This window comes from Sciurus vulgaris (genome assembly GCF_902686455.1).
Source record: "Sciurus vulgaris genome assembly, chromosome: 9".
Classification (NCBI taxonomy): Eukaryota; Metazoa; Chordata; class Mammalia; order Rodentia; family Sciuridae; genus Sciurus; species Sciurus vulgaris.
This window is the reverse complement of record NC_136469.1, coordinates 22,035,261-22,047,829: the sequence shown is the minus strand read 5'-3', so window position 1 is coordinate 22,047,829 and position 12,569 is coordinate 22,035,261.

Below are 12,569 nucleotides of genomic sequence, written 5' to 3'. Positions count from 1 at the left end.
TATAGTTTGTGTCTGGTGGGTGTTTACTGAATTGATAAGCTTTTATGAATGTTTATAGTGAATAAATATATAATTGTGAATTTATCTTGCCCCTGAAAATCCAACTCTTTGAAATTTTTGTCTGTACTTCAAATTTTGTCTGTACCTTTCCTTGCCTCAGTTACAGTGAATATTTGCCCATCTGTCTCTGAAGAAGTATTATAACTTTGCTCAAGGACAAAAGCTTCCCAGAAAACAAATAATAATGAACCTGGGAAAGTATGACATTATGGGCTCCTCCAGGAGCAATGGGCTAATGATCTCAGGGGTGTGATACTTAGAAGAGTCAATGGAAATTAACTAAGTGATTAAAAGAGTAAATATTTTATGTCTAAGGCAAATCAGATTTTAACAGTCATCGAGATTATGCAAGTGAAACAAATAATAAGGCAGTTCATTCATTACTCTGAGAGCAGAAGAACAGAAAGATTTCAGGATAAGTGAAATAGGTAGGGAACGGGAAAAACAGCTCATCAGAGTTAACTCTTCCTGAATCGTAGTAGATGATAAAACTGAATAGAGATGATAAAACTGATACGAACAAAATCTTGAAGCGATGGATAGGTATGAATTTAATTTTCTACAGACTTAGGAGTTAAAAAGTCTGATTTTATTTTTTTACAGTTGACATCATTTCTACCCCAACCCATTATGCCTTGTGGCACAAATGTAACTTTGACTCTCAAAGATAAATTTAGTCAAGTCAAGAATTCATTAAGTTGTTCATGATTTTTTTTCCTTCTCATTCCTTCCAGAGAGAGAGGAAAGGAGGGAGGGAGGGAGAGAAAGAGAGAGAGAGAGAGAAAGAGAAAGAGAGAGAGAGAGAGAGAGAGAGAGAGAAAGAGAGAGAGTGTGTGTGTGTGAGTCAGTGTGTGTGTGTGTGTGTGTGTGTGTGTGTATCAGTGTGTGTGTGTGTGTGTCTGTGTGTGTGTCTGTGTGTGTGTCTGTGAGAGTGTGTGTGTGTGTGTGTGTGTGTCTGTGTGTGTAACCTCCTCAGGGACTTCCTCCAGTGCCCAGCACCAGAGGGGCAGAGCATCTACTCAGTCATCACCTGTCCTTGCTGGCATCCGTTACCATCTCCTAGCAGCTGCTTCCAAGTTATTGGTATTCATCCTCAGGCGAGAGCTAAAATCTGACTCTCTCATTCTCCGTACGCTTTGTAATTCCTCTCCTGATGCAGTGTGTGCCACTGACTGGGTGAGGAATGGCTTGGTATAATAAGGAAATGATGGAGTATGACAACATGTCTCTAAGGGGGGTGGCATCCCTGTGTCCTTCCTTGTACATGCATACTATTCTCTCTGTAAGTGACAGTCTGTTTCACCCCTCGTTATGGTTTGGATATCAGGTGTCCCCCAGAGCTCCTGTTGATGCAGGATATTCAGAGGTAAAATGATTGGATTGAGTGTGGCTGGAGGAGGGGGATCCTAGGGGCCCTGGAGGGGTGCATCTACCCTGTGGCCCCTTCTCCCCACCCCCTGCTTTCTGACCTCACCATGAGTTGAGCATCTTCCCTCACTGGGAACTTCCCCCATGATATGCTGCCTCACCTTGGGCCCAGGGCAATGGAGTCAACCATCTGTGAACTGAGACCTCTGAAACTGTGAACCTCAAATAAACTTCCTCTCCTCTGTTGTTCTTGTCAGGTATTTTGGTTCTAGTGACAACAAAACTGACTAAAACATCCATCTTCCTTAATCTGGGTTGACCAGTTGGCTTGCCTGATCAATAAAACAGGCCTTAGTGATGTTCTAAGACTTCCAAGTCTTGGTCATGGGAAGTATAGGAGGTTTTGCCTGGACCTCTTGGAACGCTCACTTGGGAACACTTAACCACTGTGAAAGGAGTGATAGTTACTCCAAGACCACCATTCCAGTAAGCTGAGGCCTCAAGTGGGCATTCTGAACAGTTCCAGCTCAGCCCAGTCAGACTTTAGTCACCCCAGTGAGGGCATCAGACATGGAAGTGAAGCTGTCTTGGACTGTCCAGATGAGCACATTCACAATCTGAATACCACTAAGTTATGTGTGTTGATGTCACATGGAGCAGGAGATGCTCAGCTGAGCCCCCCACGCCCGAGTTCCTGAACCACAGAGTCATGAAAGGTAATAACAGATGGCCAGCACAGGAGTGGGGAAGTGCCTTAATTCACATTTCAGATCTTTATCCTACTACCTACCCAAATCAAGTCAGTAGTGTGACATTGATTTCTGGTTCCTTTGGGCATCGTGAAGTGGTCTTTCCTCTAGAGAATGGGGTCTGCTCTGTAACTGCACTTATCATTATCTTCTGCTTTCACATGTCCCTTTCTGTACTTTCCAAAAAGACTTTGTGGAGAAGCTTGCAACAGGGTTTTGGGTGAATATCCATTCTCTCTGCTTTGCATCCACCCCGTTTCTCTATACCTTTTGACTGTTAAGTATTTTAAATAGTATTTTCACTATCTCTTTTATTCTGTTTCTCAGGGCTCTGAAAATTTCTAAGTCATGTCTATGGGCATAAATCAAGTGGCCCTGTAAGTGGGCTTCTGATAATGGACTTTCTGTTCCATTCCATTGATCTATTTGTCTATCCTAGTGCCAAAACCACACTGAACTAATCCTACCCTTTCCATTCCTTTTTGATATGTAACTTCCTGATTGATTTTTTTAAAAATTGTTTTTGTTAAGTTATTGAAATGTAGCATACATACATGCATACGTACATACATAAATCTTTAGTGTTTTACTCTGAGTTTTCAAAATAAACACATCTGTGTAATTACCACCTAGATCAAGAAATGGAACATCTCATAGCACCAAGAAACCCTTCTTTTTCCAGGCCTCCATCACTAGCCCACAGTAACCAGCATATTGATTTTTTTAACCAATTAGTTTTGACTGTTTTGATCTTTTATGTCAATGGATTCATAAAGTATGTATCCTTTTGTGTTTGAATTCTTTCATTCAACTGTTTCAGATATTTATCTGTGTTGTACATGTGACAATTACTTGTTCATTTTAACTGTTGTACAGTATCCTACTGTATGAATACATCACAATTTATTTGTCCATACAATTACTCATGAACACTTCAACTGCATAGAGGCATCAAATATTAAGTATATCCAAATATGAATATTCAAGAGTGACATGTGCACATTTTTGTCTGGTAGATACCCTGAAGTGGACTCAAGGATCCTAAGATATGTGTACATGCACACATTCACCTTTTTTATTTGTTCTTTTCAGTTACACATGATAGTAGAATGTATTTTGACATATCATACATACATGGAATATAACTTCCTATTCTTGTGGTCATATATGATGTGGAGTTACAATAGTCATGTATTCATATATGAACAAAGGAGAGTTATGTCTGATTCATTCTACTGGCTTTCACATTCCTATTACCCCTTCCTTCTCCCCTACTTTCCCCCTGTCCAATTTGATGAACCTTCACTCCTCTCTCCCCACCGCTTATTGTGAGTCAGCATCCACATATCAGAGAGAACATTTGGCCTTTGACTTTTTGGGATTGGCTTATTTCACTTAGCGTGATATCCCTAGGTCTATCCATTTGCCAGAAAATGCCATAATTTCATTCTTCTTTATGGCTAGTAATATTCCATTGTGTATATGTACCACATTTTATTTATCCATTCATCAGTTGAAGGGTACCTAGGTTGGTTCCGTAGCTTACATTGTGAGTTGAGCTGCTATGAACATTGATGTGGCTGCACCACTATAATATGCTAATTTTAAGTCCTTTGGGTATATCCTGAGGAGTGGGATAGCTGGGTCAAGTGTTGGTTCCATTTCAAATTTTCTAAGGACTCTCCATACTGCTTTCTACAGTGGTTGCACCAATTTGCAGTCCCATCAGTAATGTGTTAGTGTGTCTTTTTTGCCACATCCTTGTCAGCATTTATTGTTACTTGTATTGTATTCTTGATAATTGTCATTCTGAGAGTGAGATGAAATCTCAATGTAGTTTCAATTTGCTTTTCATATATTTGTAGTGATGTTGTACATTTTTTCATATATTTGTGTTTCTTCTTTTGTGAAGTATCTGTTTAGTTCCTTTGTCCGTTTTTGGATTGGGTTATTTGGATTTTTGGTGTTAAGTTTTTTTAGTTCTTTATATATCCTGGAGATTAATTCTCTATCTGAGGTGCAGGTGGTAAAGATTTTCTCCCATTCTGTAGACTCTGTCTTCATGTTATTGATTATTTCCTTTGCTGTGAAGAGGCTTTTTAGTTTGATAAAATTCCATTTATTGATTCTTGATTTTACTTCTTGTACTTTAGGAATCTTGTTGAGGAATTTGGTCCCTAAGCCGACATGATGGAGATTTAGGCCTGCTTTTTCTTCTAGTAGGAGCAAGGTCTCTGGTCTAATGCCTAGGTCCTGGATCCACTTTGAGTTGAGTTTTGTGTAGGGTGAGAGATAGGGTTCTAATTTCATCTTATTACATGTGGATTTCCAGTTTTCCCAGCACCATCTGTTGAAGAGGCTATCTTTTCTCCAATGCATATTTATGGCACCTTTATCTATTATGAGATAACTATTTATGTGAGCTTGTCTCTGTGTCTTCTACTCTGGTGTACATTCATCTTTGATAGGTGTTCTCAAGATACTTTGAGAAGTAGTTGTGCCTATTTGCACACCAATCAGAGTTTATGAGAGTTCTTTCTATACTACAGCCTGACCACTATTTGATATAGTTTAAAAACAATCTGTTAGTTACGTACTAGATCCCTAGTGATTCTTTTGTTAGGGTTAATATTCATTTTTCCTGAAAGAATTAATGCTGTGAAACACCTACTCATGTGTTGGTAATTATTTGATATACTTTCTGTGAAGCTCCTGTGTAAATCTTTTCCCCGTTACAAGATTGAGTTGTCTATGTATTTCTCATTGATTTATAGTAATTTCTTCTAGAGTAGAATCCTTTATCCCTGGAGCATATGTTCTAAGACTTTCAGTGGGTGTCAATTGTGGATGGTACTAAAGACTGTGTTTACTATGTTTTTTCCTATGATGACTTTTTATTTATAAATTAGGTACAATAAGAAATTAACAATAATATCAAGTAATAAATTAGAAAAAAACTGAAACAGTATAATAAGTTATGAAAACTTACAAATTATTTTTGGAATTTTCCACAATATTTTTGAACCAGTCTTGACCTCAGGGACCTGAAAATGTAGAAAGCAAGACTATAGATAAAGGGAAACTATTGTATATTGTGAAATTGCATCCTTTCTTTGAATATGTTGTTGCACATATATATTTTCACACTTTATGGCTTGCCTTTTTACTCTCATGATGGTGATTTTGTTGAGCAAGAAGCTCATAGTTTTATTGAAGCCTAATTTATCAGTCCTTTCTAGTTGGTGCTTTTCTGGATTCTATTAAAGAAATCTTTGCATAAAAGTCATCGTATGCATTTTCTATTGCCATTAAACAAATTGATGGAGTATCAGGAGTCTGAGCATGAGCTTGAACCTCTCTGTTCAGGGTGTCACAAGGCTGAAATCAAGGTGTTGCTCAGGTCTACTTTAAGCTCACTTGGACCATTGGTAGAATTAATTTCTCTGTGTGTATATTGAGTGCTTGGGATTTCTGTTTGGTTTTGGCTGACAGCTACCCAGCAGTGGCTGAGGTCACTTGTAAAGACTTTCGCTCAAGTCAAATCCACATAGGATAACCTGTCTTTTGATAATAATTCTAAACTTACTTGAGAATTTAGTTACATTAGAAATTCCTTCACTTTGCCATATTCTACTGGTTAGAAGCAAGGCGTGGGTCACACTCAAAGGGAGTGGATTATGTATGAGGAGAACTCCTAGGGACATGAATCATGGGGACTGCTACAGAGTCTGACCCCACAGTCTGGAGGATTTTTTAAAATTGTATTCAAGTCTTACTATTGTATATTTCTCATTTAGTTTCACAATCTGTGTGGAATTGATCTTTTTGTGAAACAGAGATAAGATTCATTTTAATTTTATGTGAATGAACAACTGACCCAACACAGTTTGTTTGTCATAATCAAGTGAATTTATACGTTTGCTTCTTTTTCTAGATGCTGGTTTCTGTTCATTGTCCTATTTACCTCAACTGTACTAAAACCTCTTTTCCTCATTGCTTAGGATTATAGCATGTTTTGATAGCTGGGGAGCATGAACCCTCCAAATTTGTTCTTTAAAATTTGTTCTTGTTTTTTGTGTTCCACAGGAATTATAGAATTAGCTTGTAAATTTCTACCAAAATCTCGTGTGGGATTTTCATTGGTTTTCCATTATAGATATAGATCAATCTGGAGGAATTGATAATTTTCAAAGTGAACCTTCCAATTCATGGAAGTGTTCTCTCTTTCTTCTTTCCTTCCCTCTCCTCACTGCCTTTAAAAAATTTATCTCAGGACTGGGGCTGTGGCTTAGCGGTAAAGCATTCGCCTAGCATGCATGAGGCCCTGGGTTCAATCCTTAGCACCACATAAAAATAAAATAAAGGTACTGTGTCCACCTACAACTAAAAAAAAAAAATTATGACAAAAAATTAAAAATAAATTTATCTGAGTTGTGTGTTGTAGTTTTCTGTGTAGAAGCCTCAAATATTTTTTTTATTAGGTTAATTACTCTGGAAAATATACCAGCAATTCTTTATGAAGTTGGAGTTTCTCATTAATGTCAGAAGATTAAACATTGTTGAAGTAGGAGATAGGACTGAGGAAACCATAGCTTCCATAAATTCCTCAATCAGGAACTTAAAGTACAAGTTCATCAATACAAATTGTATATGCTCAGGAACTACAGAGTCTTATATTCAAAACTACAGATAGACTCAACACAGAGAGGTACTGAATTTCAAAACCAAATCTACTAGCAGTGACATTGACAGCAAGAGAATTTGCCTATTTAGAAGTCTGTCAGAATTTGTCAAACAATTTTGTAAAGGGCTAGATCATAAACATACAAAGGCTTTTTTGGCCATGAAATAAATTTTTTTGCTAGGACTTGTAGCATATATGCATTTATAGACAATATTGAAATGAATGAGCATGGCTATGCTCCAATAAAATTTTACTTACAAACAGGTGCTGCCTGGATTTGGCCCAGGAGCTATCATTTGCTGGCCTCATATTCTAGAGCAGTGTTTCGAAATTATTGCAATCTACTTGTAGTCAATCTAATTATGGTAAGGGATGATTAAATGGTGAACTTCCCAAGCCACTGCAATGAGGATGGATGTTTAATGTAGTTCAGAAAGTATAACTACGTCTACATCTCTGCCCAAGGGAGCAATCTGATTTCTGACTTCCTAGTGTTTGTGGTCTACTCTAAAAGAGAAAGAATTCAGGTCAAACAAAGATATTTCTTGGCACCAAAGATATTTCTTCCCACCAATGTGTTTTTACTGATTTTTTTTTTTAATTATAAGGGAAAGGAAACTGACATCCCTAACACACATGCATATTCATATAAAGATGTATATGTATGCATATGTTTGTGTTCACATTAATATGCAATAAAATTTCTCTTACATATTACATATCCTTTTGTTATTGCATTTGTGTAAATTCTTTTAGAGCAGGTTCTTCCCTTTGAATATAGCTCTGTGATGTACTTAAATTTAATTTTACTTAGTTGTGAATATAGATGCTATTCATCAGTATAAATTGAATTATAGGAGTTTTATTTACACATTTTTGGTGTGCAGTCTTTTAATATAATTACACCCAAAAGATACAAAGTTCTGAATTCAAAGGCTATTGATCTGAAACTCTTAAACAAAAGGACAACTTCATTAATTATTTAAAACGCTGTACATGTTTTAATAAGAGATGGATTTGAGTATGTGAAGTACATGTGAGGACGAACAGGTAAGCTAAGATTTCCTAAGAATTTCTAAAACTTTTGGCCATGATATTTGGACCAAAGGAACACATGGCCCAGCCTGTATATGGTGTAAGCTTATTTGATTAGCTAAGGAATCAGGAGTGCCATTTGTAATTTCTATATTTGGAACTAATTATTTTAACTTTAGCACCTTTCTTGACATATTGCGAAGCATTTTGCATAACATGAGCTGTTAATAGCTACAACAGAAAAAGTATTTGAGCTCAAATCAATATGGAATTCTCTGGATACCACCTCCCTCTGTTAGAGCTTTGCCATTTGCCTGGACTTTATAAAGACTTCTAGAAGGCTGGAACTTAAGAAATATGTTCATGCTTAGCCTAGATTTCTTCCAAACTTTTTGGATGATGAAGCAGTTTGATTCCCCTGCAGAACACTTACATTCTGAAGTGCTAGTGTTCCAAAGGAAAAATTTGGGAAACAGCTGTTTTAATCCATAATTTATTATCCTATTGTTTCCCAGAGCTGCTGCTTCTTGTTTCTGACATTTCTAATCAAAATAGTTATATTTGTTTCTGTCATTTCTTTTAGACTTCTAGAGCTGACTTTCCACTTCAGTAACTTGAAGAGAAAAATTTCTCTCTCTGCATGTTTATTCTTATTTAGTTGAAGACATTATAGGCAAGTTTTACTTTGTATTTTTTGTCAGCACTTTTACAAAGCATGTGACAGAGAAATGTATGTACATCATTCCAGTATATATAGTGATTATTAACAACTCATTTGTGTCATGTAGTACTTTTCATATTTATTGTGTTAAAAATTATACAAGTAATCTATGCTAATGCTCTCATTATTAAAAAAACATTTTTAGAATAAATAAAAATATCCTACTCCCTAAAGATTATCAGTGTGCATTCTGTGAAGACCTTTAAAAATACATTTAAAAGTTATGTACTTAGTAGCTTTTGAGTTCTATAAATGGAGAAATGCCTGCCTTATCCCATGGTGTTAAATAAAAACATCACTTACTTTCTCCTTGCATAGGGTGACCAGAAAATCTGGAAGCACAAGTAAATATGCATAATAAAGGTATATCAATATTCTATTAAGATACATATGTTTAATGACATACACGATGTGTTCCATGTGTTGTTCCAACGTGTGGCATTCAATTGGTGCCACAGAGTTCAATGCACTACAAAGTTACAATAAATGTGCATTGGCTCTGTTTCCGTTAGTCCCTGGGAGGGCACTGGTCTGTGACTTTATCTCAGAAGATGTTATCAAAGAGGTTCAGTTGTCTGTCACTCCATCACCAAATCACTCATGACCACTCTGATTTTGTAGAAAAACTTTTGAAAACAATTGTTTATTTCTTTAATCTTTCTAGAATTGAATTTTGTAGGTAGTGTGAAGATGGAATCTACGTTTTAATCCAAATGAATGGTTGGCCTTTCTAACACCCTCCATGAGGCAATTCATTTGGAGTTTATGTATGCCACTCTTTCTTAAAAATGTTGTATTTGTTCTTTTTAGATATACATGGCAGCAGAGCATATTTGACATATCACACATACATGGAGTATAACTTCCCATTCTTGTGGTTGCACATGATGTGGAGTTCCACTGGTCGAGTACTCATACATAAACATAGGGAAGTTATGTCCGATATTTTCTACAATCTTTCTTTTCCCTCTCCCTTCCTTTCATTTGCTTTTGTCTAGTCCAATGAATTTCTCACTCCCGCCATTGTGTGTTAGCCTCTGCATATCAGAGAGAACATTTGGACTGGCTTATTTCACTTAGCGTAATATTCTCCAGTTCTATTTACCTGCAAATGCCATAATTTCATTCTTCTTTATGACGCATGCAAGTCTTAAGATAGAAGGGAAAGATTTTTTAATCATCCACAAAGAGATGAAAATTGAAGATGCGAAGGAGATGGGTGACATCTTAGGGAAAAGAGTAGATATCGGGAAGAAAATCGGGCGTGCGGAACTTAAGGACCGATTCGCCCTTGGAGGAAGGGAGCAAGGAAAGGAGTCATCCAAGAGGTGGGATGAAGTGCTCAGGCCAGTGTCATGAGTTCTGGATGAGGGCAGTCAAGTGACATTTTTAAAACATTATAAAATGTCATTTTATTAACTTTTAATTTGTATAGCACATTTTAAAATATTTTCAGTGGAGATCCAGTGAACACACAACTGATGTAATGCAGATAAAGAAGCTTCTCAAAGAAACAATCTGTAAACATGAACGATGGGATTTGAACACATACTACGAGGTGCCATTCCTCGACCGCTGGCTTAAAACTCCGCGCATACCCATCGAGGCGTTTCTGCATCTCGTTTTCGGTCAGCATCACAATAATGCTACACCTGACATTTTAAGCTTGCTAATTTTATGTTTTAGAACCCAGTCATTTCTAACGCCTGTTCCTGGCTCACATTCTCCAGAGGTGGAAAGAAGTAGTGAATTTGTCCCGCTTTTCATTTGGACATGCTGCTGGATCTGCCTGTGGCCATGCGGCAAGGTGATAAACGCTATGAAAGTACTTAGCTACACAGCAGCACCACTCTCGCCTTTACCAGCTGCCCGGGAGAGCAGCCAGCCGGCGCACGTGAAGCTGTGCGCTCCTCTGCCTGGCTGCGCACTGGCAAGGATGGATAGCAGCAGGAACCCCCGGAGTGGCTGCCCCACAGCCGCATCCACCGAGGAGTCCATCTGGAAAGGTGGCTGGGACACCCGCTGAGCGGGCTGCTGGCAGTTGGTGATGAATGGGGGGGGGGGTCCTCTCAGTGGGTGGACATGGCATACGGCAGTGTGACAGGGGTGGCTCATTTTGATTCAAGGTATTGAGCAGCCTGTGAGACTAAGACAGTCAGCCTCAGTGACAGGCCTTACCTTAGTACCTGCAGTCAGAAAGCCAGGCTTGATGAAATTTTTGTTTAGGGCAGTCTGCAGGGTTTTTTTTTTTTTTTTTTTTTTTTTTTTTCTTTTTCTTTTTCTTTAAAGCTATGTCCATAAATTTGGAAAGTAACATTGCCAGCATCATTAAAATCATATGTGAAGGAAGATGATGCACATCCATAAATCATACTAATGAATGCCAGCTAATGGTGATGTGCTGGATGCTGTGTCGCATAAAAGTCTTCCAGTCATTCTCTGTCCTCTTAGCCTGATTTATTTTCTCCATAGCTCCGTCTTTGCCAGGTATTTTATTATATATATTTATTTCATTATAAATTGTTTCCTTCCTATCCCCTACCAGATGAAGGTTATGGAGGGGCACAGTCTTTGGTCTTGCTTTCTGCTGTATCCCTAGCATCAACCAGAGTGCCTGAACATAATAAGCCCTCAACATGTATTTGTAAGAGGGCAATGTGAAATTGGGTCTGGTGTACTTCTAATGACTTGACAGTACTAAAGAGGCTCATGGCATCAATTTAAAATACGAAATGTGCTCATTTAATGAACAGCAATTTCTTCAAGGAGATTCCCAAATAGTTCAATTTTATAATATTCAAAGTGTGTAATACCATATTATATATTGTCATATTTCCCTTCTCCCTTTTCCATTTCTCCCATCTTGCCCTGGAGAAGATGTCATAACAAAAGAACTTACCTCCAACTCACTGTGCATATATTGACAGCCAAAAACAAGACCTCTACTTCTTTTCCTTGACTGGGTGTGTCTGTGTGCAGAGGAGAGCAGTAAAGTGGTTTTCCTAGATAGAGAAAGCTTTGCTATGTAGAGAAAACAAGACATTAGGTGGACGTGACTTGGGCTCTTGGCTTAGACTTGTTCAAGCAGAGATGGGCTATTAGGGAAAGCGAGGCTACGACTGTTCCTAAACCATCCTGGCCATCAACATTGTCTTAGGAATGTTAATAAACATGCAAACAAGAAAACCAGGTTACAGCTGAGTGTGATGGTGCACGCTTGTAGTCCCAGCAACTGGGGAGGCTGAGGCAGGAGGATTGCAAGTTCAAAGCCAGCCTCAGCAAATTAGTGAGGCCCTGATAAAAATCATAAAAGGGCTGGAGGTGTGGCTCAGTGGTTAAGCACCCCTAGGTTCAATCCCTGGTACCCAAAACAAACAAACTAAAAAACCAAAACCAAGTTACCATTCCTTGGCTTTGTCAGGGTTCTCCAGAGAAACTGATAGAATATATAGAGACACATTGGAAGAGATTTGTTATTAGGGATGAGCTTGCTCAATGATGGAGGCTGAGAAGGCCCACAATATGTCATCTGCAAACTCCACAACCAGAAAAACCAGTAGTGCGGCTCAGTATTAGCTTGATGGCTGAAGAACCAGGAGTTTCACTCTCCCAGGGCAGGAAAAGGTAGATGTCTCAGCTCAAACAGAAAGAGTAAACTTGCTTTTCCTCCACCTTTTCATTTTATTCAGATCCTCAACAGATTGGATGATGGACCTCCTTGATTCAGTCTGATCAAATGCTGATCTCTTCCAGAGATGCCCTCGTGGACAACCCAGAAATAATATGGTATCAGCTATCTGGACATCCTTTAGCCCAGTCTAGTCGATACACAAAATTGACCACTGTACCCCTGTTCTGATTCAGTATCTGTGGAGGATGTATTGGACTCCATTCTGAAACAAAACCAAACAACACTCCAGTTCATTCTAATGCACATGAAGTATAAGGAATC